The sequence below is a fragment of the Nerophis ophidion genome, linkage group LG26 (assembly GCF_033978795.1).
Source record: "Nerophis ophidion isolate RoL-2023_Sa linkage group LG26, RoL_Noph_v1.0, whole genome shotgun sequence".
Taxonomy (NCBI): Eukaryota; Metazoa; Chordata; class Actinopteri; order Syngnathiformes; family Syngnathidae; genus Nerophis; species Nerophis ophidion.
In genome coordinates this window covers 22,947,677-22,960,297 of record NC_084636.1, presented here as the reverse complement: position 1 = coordinate 22,960,297, position 12,621 = coordinate 22,947,677, and the positions used below count along the sequence as shown (strand labels likewise).

Here is a 12,621-nt window from a genome sequence, read left to right as displayed (position 1 = left end):
AACACCAACCATTTCAACTTATTCAGAACATTCTAGTCTTTTACATTTTCCAAAAAATGTCCTTCCACATTTGTCATCGCACTTCAACCATTCCACCATCAAAACATTTATCTTTATCAGGACCTGAATTGAAAAAAATTCCGGTTTTCTTGCAATTCCAGGAATTCCGTAATACCATTTGTTATTTCAACATGTTACTACTTCAACATTTCTCCACCGATTTGAAAAATTTCAACACCAACCTTTTCAACTCATTTCGACCATTCAAGTTTTCCACTATTTTCAAAAAAAATCCTGCTTTTCCCGAAATTCCCACATTTTTGGGAAATTCCCTTTGAAATCAATAGGACATTCTTCAAAGTTCCACAATTCCGACATGTTTCACTTGATTCAAACCGTTCCAACTTTAAAATAATCAGCCTGTTCAGGAATTGTGTGCTCTACTTTAACAATTCTGAAAAAAAAAATCCAGATATCCCATAATTCCTCTTTTTTTGGGCATTTTTGCCCATTCAAAATGAATTTGCCATGTTTCAATCTTCCACAATTCCCACATTATTCAACCCATTCAAACCATTCCACCTTCAACACATTCTGCCATTCTGGAAATTCAAACTACCTTTTTTCCAAGATCGAAAAATTCCAGATTTTCCCCAAATTCCCAAATACCATTTACTACTTCAACATTTCTTGCCCGATTAAAACAATTCCAACACCAACCAATTCAGCTCATCTAGGACATTCATACTCCTAATCATCATTTTCAAAATATCCCGCTTTTCCCCAAATTCCCAAATACTATTTACTAGTTCAACATTTCTCGACTGGTTTGGAAAAATACCAACAGCAACAATTTCAACCCATTCAGACCATTCAAGTTTTTTTACCATTAAAAAAAAAAAAAAAAAATTCCCACTTTTCCCAAAATTCCCTAATTGTATGTAAATTCCAATTTTAATGGGACATTCTTCAAAGTTCCACAACTCCTACATTTTTCATCTAATTCAAACTGTTCCAACCTCAAAATATTCAGCCTGTTTGGGAATTGTGTGTTCTACTTCAACAATTCTAAAAAAAAAATCCAAGATTTCAGTTAAACTTTAGCATTCGAACATTCCTTCAGGAATTGCCTCATCTAGGTCAGGGGTGTCAAAGGGCCCGTGGGCCAGATCTAGATTAGAATGAATGATCTATGGCCCTCGGGATGGTATTTGATTAGTATTAGAACCGGCCCGCAGGCCACTGCTGTTGTTTTGCACGGACCAATACTACATCAGTGTTGGCGCTAAAAATTTTCAAAATGAGTTCCCAGGGACCCCGTCAAGTCATAAAAATAGGGTCCCAGAATACATTTTAGGGGTCCCACTTTTTTGTCACCATTTTAAAAACAAATGATAAATGTATGCATTATCCTGTTATATCTCACAATTTATATTGGGTTTTGGAAAAAGGTTGTCATAAATGTTACTTAGTTCATTAACAAAATAATACTATTAACTAGATCCAATATGGACTGGACTCTCACACTATTATGTCAGATCCGCTATGGACTGGACTCTCACAGTATTATGCTAGATCCACTCGACGTCCATTGCACCGGTCGCCCAGGTGGGGTGGGGTCCGCTCTAAGGTTTTTCTTGCCTTGATGTCTTTGTGGCTTGTGCAGCCCTTTGAGACACTCATGATTAAAGGGTATGTAAGTACACTTTGATTAATAAACATTGAATGTAGAAGAAAACAATTTTTATGCATATGGTAATGCAGTTGTTCTCAAATGGGGGTAAGCGTACCCCGGGGGGTACTTTAAGGTATGCCAAGGGGTACGTGAGATTTTTAAAAAATATTCTAAAAATATCAACAATTTAAAAATCCTGTATAAATATATTTATTGAATAATACTTCAACAAAATATGAATTTAAGTTCATAAACTGTGAAAAGAAATGCAACAATGCAATATTCAGTGTTGACAGCTACATTTTTCTGTGGACATGTTCCATAAATATTGATGTTAATGATTTCTTTTTTTGTGAAGAAAAGTTTAGAATTAAGTTCTTGAATCCAGATGGATCTCTATTACAATCCTCAAAGATTAAGTTGATGATTACTTCTATGTGTAGAAATATTTATTTATAATTGAATCACTTGTTTATTTTTCAGTTTTTAGTTATTTTTATATATTTTTTTCCAAATATTTCAAGAAAGACCACTACAAATGAGCAATATTTTTGCATTGTTATACAATTGAATAAATGACATAGTGCTGTATTTTACTTCTTTATCTCTTTTTTTTCAACAAAAAATGCTTTGCTCTGATTCCGGGGTACTTGAATTAAACAAATGTTCACAGGAGGTACATCACTGAAAAAAGGTTGAAAACCACTGTGTTAATGTATTCAGTTATAAACACTCATTTTCTTTCTTCTTTCCTTCATGGATCTTAACTTTACTGCTGCCGGTATTTTTCTTTTCTATATTTTTATTGTAACATCTTCAGAATTAGTTTTTTTCTATTTTTGGACAAAGTAAGACAAAGAATGAATGAATGAATGAATGGTTTATTTTGAGCCATGCAACAAAACAAAAGAATGACATAAAATACAAAAGAAATATATATATATACATTATATTTACACCTACATTGTAAACATTACATGTGACTAATCTTTTGTAGATGTCAAGATTGGCTCAAAAAAGTGGGAAGAAGTAAACTCATTAGGTCCCACCCCTATACATATACAATATATATATACAATATATAATAAAATAATATATATAATATAATTCAATTCAATGGTTGCTGCGTAAATGCTATAAATTATCTATATATGATACATTTAAATTCACACACACATATATACATACACACACATATATACACACACACATATATATACAAATTATATATATATATATATATATATATATATATATATATATATATATATATATACATATATATATATATATATATATATATACATACACATACATACATACAATACATACATATACACACATAAGCACATCCATACACACGTACATATACCCAAAAAACACACATCATATATACACACACACACACCTATATAAATACTATATATATAAAATAATATATATAATATACACTTTTGTCTATACATTATTAACAGTTTTTGTGTGACGTCTCGGTGGCATTGTGGTGACGAGTTGTTCTCTCGTGGGTGCAGCGAAGATGGACACAGCGTGAGGTCGGAACAATAATTCATTTATACAAACAAAAACAGACTAAGGACCAAAAACACTTGCTCGAAGGCACTAACAAACAAAACAGAAAGTGCTATCCTGAGCTAGGGACAAACAAATGAAATAGCATGGAGGCTAATGTACCTGAAGGTAGTTACCACAATGCTGGAAAGACCGACGTCAACTGTAGCGTGAAGCAAACAAGAGCCCAAGAAAGAATGTCAAACAAAGGCGGTCTTAAATAGGGAGATAATTAATCAAGGGCAGGTGCGGGTGATCAAAGGAGAGACAGGTGACACTAAATGGGTAACTATGACAACGGAACAAAACCAGGAAGTGCCACAAAGAACTAAGGAAGACAAATACTAGACAGAATGTGATAACAAACAGAACCAAAACCAGAATATGCCATGATCCAAGATGTGGATCACGACATTTTGGTGCCTATCGGAACAAGCTTTCATTTTGACTGTGATATTAGTGGTTGTTAGTGGATCTATGGCTGTGGAGCTGCCGCCCCTGAGCAACAGCACCTGAGGACCACTCTTGCTACGTGTCCTATGCTGTGCACAAAGAAAATCTGAAGTTGTCTTTATTTTTTTATTTTCAAAGCCAGGATTTTAATAGTCTGGCCCGTGTGTGCACAGATTTTCCTTCAAGCGGCCCCTGAGTTAAAATGAGTTTGACACCCCTGTCACTAGTCTTGTTTATAATTTGTTTACTGCCACAAGATTTCTACCCAATTGCACATCGCTGACCCGTCTGCTCTGGCTGGGTTAAATCCTTCACCAATATTGTTTACCGGGATGTTTGCATATTGATTAAAGTGGATACCGTGGCAAAACATTGTTGATATGTCATGCTTCCGACGCTCGGCACCATTTCACGCTCATCCAGAGCCGTCAACATTGAGATGGGAATCAGCAGCGAGCGCTATAACAGGCACGCACTTACTGAATTGTAAACAGGAAGGAGGCTCTTTTTGTTTTGTTTTTTCATGAAAGCGCTCTGCAATTGAACGGCCTATAAAAACAGCTGAGTGAGGTAGCAGATTTAGAAAGTGTGTGTTTGTCTCGCCTGTGGAGGAGATCTGTTATCTGCAGGAGAGATAAGGACAACCGCGGTGTGAATGCATAGGGGCCCGCCCCGATAGCATCTCCACCCAAGGATCCCACTTATAGCACCCTGAATGATAGCTGACAGCACACTCCAGGGCGGGAGGGAGGGGGGGGGGGGGTGTTGCTGGAGTGTTTTTATAGGGACCCCTCAACAGGTATCCAAGCAAGGCTTTTTCAGTAAACGGGATGCAAATCATCTCCATTCATTTAATTTCATATCCAAACGTATCTGTGACCACATATCGATTCCTTTGCCTACTAACATTTAGTTTTTGTTGTTTTTTTTCCGCAGTGCCACTATTGACGCAGCTTCAAGCCCCCGTGCCCGTGAATAGACAGTCAACTGACAAGGTAACCCTAGCTCCGGGGTCGCGGGGTCACGCTGGCCCGATGAGGGACGGTGGGTAAAATAAAATGGACGGCAACACACAGAGGGACTTGTGACGTTCTCAGTCAAAGGGAGGGAGCGAGGGGGTTGAGGGGTAGAAAAGCGAGTGAGGGTCCATGCGACCTTTGACCGTCGGGGCCGCCTTTGTGTTTGTGCTTCGTTTGTTTTGATTGGTTGGGTTGAGCTCCCCCTCCATCTTTGAATCACTGTTGTTGTTTTTTGTTTAAATGTTTATCACAACGCAACCGTCTTCTCAAATGTTTCCTGGTTGAAATTAAGTTGAGAAAATACAGTGGGACGTCTGGGGTCAATGTTTTAGGTAAGGCTTAAAGGCCTACTGAAATGAGATGTTCTTATTTAAACGGGGATAGCAGGTCCAATCTCTGTGTCTTACTTGATCATTTCGCGATATTGCCATATTTTTGCTGAAAGGATTTAGTAGAGAACATCCACAATAAAGTATGCAACTTTTGCTTGCTAAAAGAAAAGCCCTGCCTCTACCGGAAGTGGCAGAAGATGACGTCACATGTTGATGGCTCTTCACATCCTCAAATTGTTTTTAATGGGAGCCTCCAACAAAAACAACCATTCGGACCGAGAAAACGACAATTTCCCCATTAATTTGTGCGAGGATGAAAGATTCGTGTTTGAGGATATTGATAGCGACGGACTGGAAAAAAACAAAAGAACAAAAACAAGTTAAAAAAAAAACGCGATTGCATTGGGACGGATTCAGATGTGTTTAGACACATTTACTAGGATAATTCTGGGAAATCCCTTGTCTTTCTATTGTGTTGCTAGTGTTTTAGTGAGTTTTGCTGCTAGCGGGGTGTATAAAATAGTCAGGAATTGTCATGAATACAAAGGATTATGGGTATTTGTTGTGTTACTGTGAGGATGTTCTCCCGAAATGTGTTTGTCGTTCTTAACTGGTGTGGCTTCACAGCGTGGCGCATATTACTAAGAGTGTTAAAATTGTTTATATCACAACCATTAGTGTACTCTGTGTCACCCAGTATGCCTTGCAGTCGTGTGCGTGTTGCGGCGGAAGCGACACACGACATGATGCTGGACTGACAAGCAGATCGTACATGTTGTAGTAGGCGACAAAGCCAATGGCTTCATAGCACGCCCCAATACTTATTATCTGGGTGACTGCCGGCAGTATTTTAGGAGAATTATAGCGTGTCCTATTGTCTTCTTCGCCTTATGACACGGGTCTTAAATGGCACTTTGAATGGCAAAGGATACCGATCACAGAACCATGTATATCAAATATTTCCGGATGGTTCAACCGCCACCCGCCCGAATCTAATTAAAATCAATTTTTTCGTCATGTCAACCGCCCGACCCGCGGTTTATCCGCGGACTCCGCGGATGAGACCGCAAACCGCGCATCTCTTGTACCTGATAGTCGGAGGTGTGTGTCCACGGGTGTGTTGACGCGCAGTTTCTGAGGGAAGTTGACAGCAGCTTTATGGGCGGCACAAGCTCAGCTGATCTCCGGTAAGAAGCGACTTTTTACCACAATTTTCTCACCGAAACCTGCTGGTTGACATTCAGTCGGGATCCATGTTCGCTGTGATCATAGTAAAGTTTCACCTCCGTGAATTTTAAACAAAGAATCACCGTGTGTTTGTGTGGCTAAAGGCTAAAGATTCCCAACTCCATCTTTCTACTGTGACTTTTACAATATTAATTGAACAAATTGCAAAATATTCAGCAACATAGATCTCCAAAATACTGTGTAATTATGGCGTTAAAGGAGACAACTTTTAGGTGTGTGTGTGTGCAGCGCTCATATTTCATTAAAACCCGTGACGTCTTGGGTATACGTCATCATTACACGATGTTTTCAAGACGAAACCCCCGGGAAATTTAAAATTATAATTTAGTAAACTAAAAAAGGCTGTATTGGCATGTGTTGCAATGTTAATATTTCATCATTGATATATAAACTATCAGACTGCGTGGTCGGTAGTAGTGGGTTTCAGTAGGCCTTTAACTAACACATGTCAAAATAAGTTAACGCTTACGTAATAACACGGTAACACTTTAGCATGGGGAACATGTTCTAAGTCATGAAGACTTAATTTAGAGTTATTTGGTTAGGGTTAGGGCTATTGTTAGGGTTGTTGTATAATAAGGCCATGCAGAATAAGGCAATAATAAGTACTTAATAATGACAAATTAATAGAGGTGTCCAATAATGGCTTTTTTGCCGATATTCCGATATTGTCCAACTCTTAATTACCGATACCGATATATACAGTTGTGGAATCAATACATTATTGTTCCTAATTTTGTTGTGATACCCTGCTGGATACATTAAACAATATAACAAGGTTTTCCAAAATAAATAAACTGAAGTTATGGAAAAATTTGCCAACATGGCACTGCCATATTTATTATTAAAGTCACAAAGTGCATTTAAGTAGGGGTTAGCGGGGGGTGTATTTTGTAGCGTCCCGGATGGGTTAGTGCTGCAAAGGATTCTGGGTATTTGTTTTGTTGTGTTACGGTGCGGCTGTTCTCCCGAATTGTGTTTTTCATTCTTGTTTTGTGTGGGTTCACAGTGTGGCGCATATTTGGAACAGTGTTAAAGTTGTTTGTACGGCCACCCTCAGTGTGACCTGTAAGGCTGTTGACCAGGAATGTCTTGAATTCGCTTGTGTGTGTGAAAAACCGTAGATATTATGTGACTGGGCTGGAACGCAAAGGCAGTGCCCTTAAGGTTTATTGGCGTTCTGTACTTCTCCCGACGTCCGTGTACACATCGGTGTTATAAAAAGTCATAATTTTTACTTTTTGAAACCGATACAGATAATTTTGAAACCAATACCGATAATATCCGATATTAAGTTTTCAAGCATTTATCGGCCGATAATATCGGCAGCCCGATATTATCGGACATATCTATCAATTAAGAGCCAATATGTTACTAATTTGCATTTTGATAAGCAACTAATTAATGGTGAATATGTTCCCCATAATAAAGTGTTACCAATAACACTATACAGCGCCTCCAGTACTTTGAAGGCTTTTTTTTGTGATTATCGCGGCCTAAAATGTCAATTTATTTATTTATTTATTAATTTTCCATTTATTTATTTACAGACTGACATACTTTTGTATTACATTATTGTTTATTTTGTTAATATCAGAGTCTGTTCTGCAATAAGCGAATATAGAAGCGCACGGCTTATAGACAAATTCGCAGCAGCTTTTTCAGAAAGTCGCGGCATTTTTCACGTTTAATATGTTTTTTTGCAATTTTAATTTTGACAGCAGCACATAAGACATCTTTTAATTGCTGATGCGTGTTTACTGATTTTTAAATGCGCCAGAAAACAAGCCGTTCCATTTATTTATTTACAGACTGACATACTTTTGTATTACATTATTGTTTCTTTTGTTAATATCAGAGTCTGTTCTGCAATAAGCGAATATAGAAGCGCACGGCTTATAGACAAATTCGCAGCAGCTTTTTCAGAAAGTCGCGGCATTTTTCACGTTTAATATGTTTTTTTGCAATTTTAATTTTGACAGCAGCACATAAGACATCTTTTAATTGCTGATGCGTGTTTACTGATTTTTAAATGCGCCAGAAAACAAGCCGTTTTCTACACTGTTGAGGTGTTTCAATGCATATGCATTGAAACACCTCAACAGTGTCTTCACGTTTAATATGTTTTTTTGCAATTTTAATTTTGACAGCAGCACATAAGACATATTTTAATTGCTGATGCGTGTTTACTGATTTTTAAATCCACCAGAAAACAAGCCGTTTTGTACACTGTTGAGGTGGTTCAATGCGCAGTAGTGCGTAAATGTGTTCCTGTATAGTTTTTCTCCAGCAATGGTCATTTGGTGACATCAATTATGGTATTTTGAGAGGTGACATTTAAAGTCAGACATAACTGAAGGCCTAGGTGGGAAACGCATGGCCCGCCACTGCTAAAAAGTACACACTAAATGTCAGTAAAAAGCATATACTCAGAGCTTATTGTCAAAAGGCTATACTGAGTTAATTCATTTTGATTAATTATAGTCAGGATTAATTATAATTACAGAAAAAAAACACTACCAAAGCTCCAACACATTCACTCCACACGTTAAGAGATTTGTGAACTTTTGAGAGCAATTTCAGGTTTATTGGTAAATGAGAGACAATGCAATATTATCATCACACGTCGAGGTCAGAATTGCAAATGAAAATATTTTCTCAATTACTTTAACATTTCATAAATATTTACATACGTATAACTAGGAGGTAAGGATGCCGTTGGGTTGGTAGATATTTATATATTCAATACTACATTACCCAGAAGGCTTAGCGCTGTAGAAAAGGGCCAGAAGGAGGCTCGCGCTACATGGGAGGACATGTTGTTTAAGCAACAAGTTACTGCATCGGATTATAAGGGGCACTGCCGATGAACTGTCAATTTAATCTTTTTTCATATATTAGGTGCACCGAATTATAGGGCGCATTGAATAAATCATATCATTATAGTTGTGTTTTAAATGTAAAACACTTACTTGTGTTCTACATAACATGAAATGGTGGTTATTTGGTCAAAATGTTGCATAGATTATGTTTGACAGATCATCTTCAAACCGCTTTCTAACAGTCGTTTCCAGATGCGCCGTTTTGTGGGCGGTCTTATTTGCGCGGCTCACCTTCGGCAGCGTCTTCTCCCAGTCATCTTTGTTGTAGCGGTGTAGCGTGCAAGGACGGGAGTGGAAGAAGTGTCAAAATATGGAGCTAACTGTTTTAATGACATTCAGACTTTACTTAAATCAATAACGAAGCAGCATCTCCTCATCCAGAAACAACAACCCAGGAAATGTGCCCCATGAAAAATCGTCCAACCGGAACTCTCTATTAACTAAAGTTTCTTGGGTGAATAATGTAAACTCACTATACCAGTATGTTTTATCACAATCTTACCTTCCTTTATACTTCCTCCAATTTGCCCAATTTGTTACGTTATTCCAAAGTGTAATGTTAGCGAATATCTTCATATATAGTAGAAACTGACCCAAAGATCTTTGCGCCAGTCCACCACTGTAGTCGGACGTGGTCAATAAGCTCCTTCCTTTTCTCATTTCTCTTCTCAGACTGGCTCGTACATGCACAGGCATCTTCCGCTGTTGCCATTTCTAATACAAAGTAGCATATAGTTCAAACCTATATCTGTCAGTGCACTTTATATTGAAGCGCTAAAAACGATAGCATGGCTGGCAGGGAGAAGTCGCTGTCAAAGTGGAGGCATGTAAATAATGTAGACAAATGTCATGGGTGGATCTAGACCTGACATCCACTGTAATGATACCAAGTACAGAAGTGTATAGAGTCAATACTACTATGATTACATCGCCATTTTTTCATTTATTTATATAATGTTTATAAACTCAGGAAATATGTCTTTGGACGCACGAGGACTTTGAATATGACCAATGTATGATCCTGTAACGACTTGGTATCGGATTGATACCCAAATTTGTGGTATCATCCAAAACTAATGTAAACCATCCAAAACAACAGAAGAATTAGTGATTATTAACTTTTAACAGAAGTGTAGATAGAACATGTAAAAGGGAAAGTATGCAGATATTAACAGTAAATTAACATGTAAATTTATAATTAATTTTCTACCACTTGTCCTTAATGATTTTGACAAAATGACACAATATGGTACTGCATATGTCAGCAGCTAAATTAGGAGCCTTTGTTTGCTTACTTACTGACAAAAGACAAATTGTCTTGTATGTTCACTTGTAATAAGAAACATATGTTTAATGTACTGTAAGATTTTTTGTTTAAATAAAGCCAATATTGCAATTTTTTATGGTCCCCTTTATTTAAAAAAGTATCGAAAAATATCTAAATACATTTTGTTACCACTATCGGTATCAAAATATTGGTATTAAGACAACACTAGTGCATATACAGTATATTCCCTTCTTTAAACCCTTTAAATATCTTGTTCATAAGCGTTTACCCACAGGAATGTGGACATGTTACTCCTTCTGTGTTATCAATGTGCTATTTTAAAATGGGAGTGCTCTGGTGAAAGTAATAACTTTTCCGTGTCAATGTGTATAATACGTAATATTGACTGATCCGTTGTGTTTTTCTTTTGGATTCAAATTTCCCTTGAAGAGGACTATTGTGCTGTTTTAGCGTCTTTTCTATTAACAGCCTGTCACTACTGGACCAACTGCCCATTTGCACATGAGCTAAGGACAAACTTCGGGATTTTGTGTCATTCTGCCAGGCAAATGTGTTTTTGTCGTTGACATATTTGACTAATTATCATTATCGTTTAATTCATGCAATGCTACCTCCTGCATGACTTTGTATGTTAAATGTGGAGACGTGGCAATTGTGTGCACACCTTACAGAGAGGGCCATTGCTGGGAAATAGCGAATGTACTGTAATTGTCTTAGTAGAGGCCTGGGCAATTATTTAGACTCGAGAGCCACATTTAGAGGAAAAAATGTGTCTGGTGGCCCATATATCTATTTTTAGGAACTCTAATACAAAAGCTCACAATAATGTCTGTTTGAATGCTAAAAACGTTATGACAAATCGCTTTACAAAACGTAATGGAATTTTACATTTTTCTATGAACAATAAAATACTGAATAGTGACAAAATACTAAAGTCACACCCCCTTTCGATCAAAATATTTTACAATCAACTGAAACGTGACAAAAGTGCAACAAACAGTGAAATATGAACGCGAAGGGTACAAATTAAGCCCACCTACAATCTGATATATCTGATACATCACTAAGCTTTAGAACTTTGTTGTGAAAATCTCCTACCGCGTCTGTGGAAATGCTTCCCACCCACACTGCTTGGCGGCTCGTCTGAGGTGCTGTGATGTAGCTTACCATAGTAACTAATTAGATGACCATAGTAACTAATTAGATTACCATAGTAACTGGTTTCTCATGCAAAAGCGCAGATTCCAACCATTGAAATACTTTATACGGTTGAAGACTTACGGTCATTAGGAAACATCACTGCACATCATAATGGCAGCTACATTTTCCATTTTAAAGATCTAAAAAAAAATATTTGGGAATGTCTGGCGGGCCAGATTGAAAAGTGTAACGGGCCGCATGTGGCCCCCCGGCCTTAATTTGCCCAGGTCTGTCTTAGTACATTGTCTCACAGTGTTTTGTTTTCTGTGATTTTTCCAACATTTAGACTCAAAAAAGTAAATGCCTAGTAGTGCATTTCTAAATGGAAGCTTTCATTGGGCCTGTTATTGCACGATAAAAACATTTTTACCTGAAAAATATGCTTCCAGTATCTTAAGAGCATAGCTTCTAAAATCTCCATTAGCATCTTCGAGGATGGAATGTGGAGGAAACAAATGCAAACTTACCTTGGCTGTGTGTGCTTTTGGCGTATAGGCTGCGATATAAATGGAGGGACGTCGCTAGCCTTCGTTCCTCGGCAACATCAGCTGGCCAACTAAGTACTCGGGCAGCCACGGGGACAGATAGCTATTGGAATCGAGGCACATGACAGCAGCTGTTGGTTTCAAGAATCGGCACTTTGATTAGGGCAGCGCGGTAGTGAGAGATGAGGCCTAATTCCAACATGTCTGGGTAGGGCGCTTCTCACCAAATGGAAAAAAGATTGAAGCACATTAATCAGATGGAGGCACGGTACTTGCAACATCAACACACACACACACACTCACGCCACATGGCCGCTACATTTATGTACCAAGGGGGTTTGTAAGTTATTGGAAGGCTTGGAAGCATATGTCACATTTGGAAAGCTTCCTCTATTCTCTAAAATTCCATCGGACTGGTAGCTGGCTGGCCCCAGTGTAAGCCGAGCATGTGTGCAATGTGAATGAGAGTT

General features: G+C 37.8%; 1 protein-coding gene across 2 annotated transcripts in view; it reads right to left on the bottom strand.

Annotated features, from left to right (window-relative positions):
- Nucleotides 1–12,379, bottom strand: part of rgmd (RGM domain family, member D) — a 42,246-nt gene extending 29,867 nt beyond the window's left edge. Inside the window, exon 1 of one of the 2 annotated variants that reach the window (XM_061887852.1) lies at nucleotides 12,134–12,379. The gene's annotated coding sequence lies outside the window, so the exon portion shown is untranslated. The remainder of the gene's footprint in view (nucleotides 1–12,133) is intronic. The other variant, XM_061887853.1, reaches the window with a different exon arrangement.
- Nucleotides 12,380–12,621: the final 242 nt, after the last annotated feature.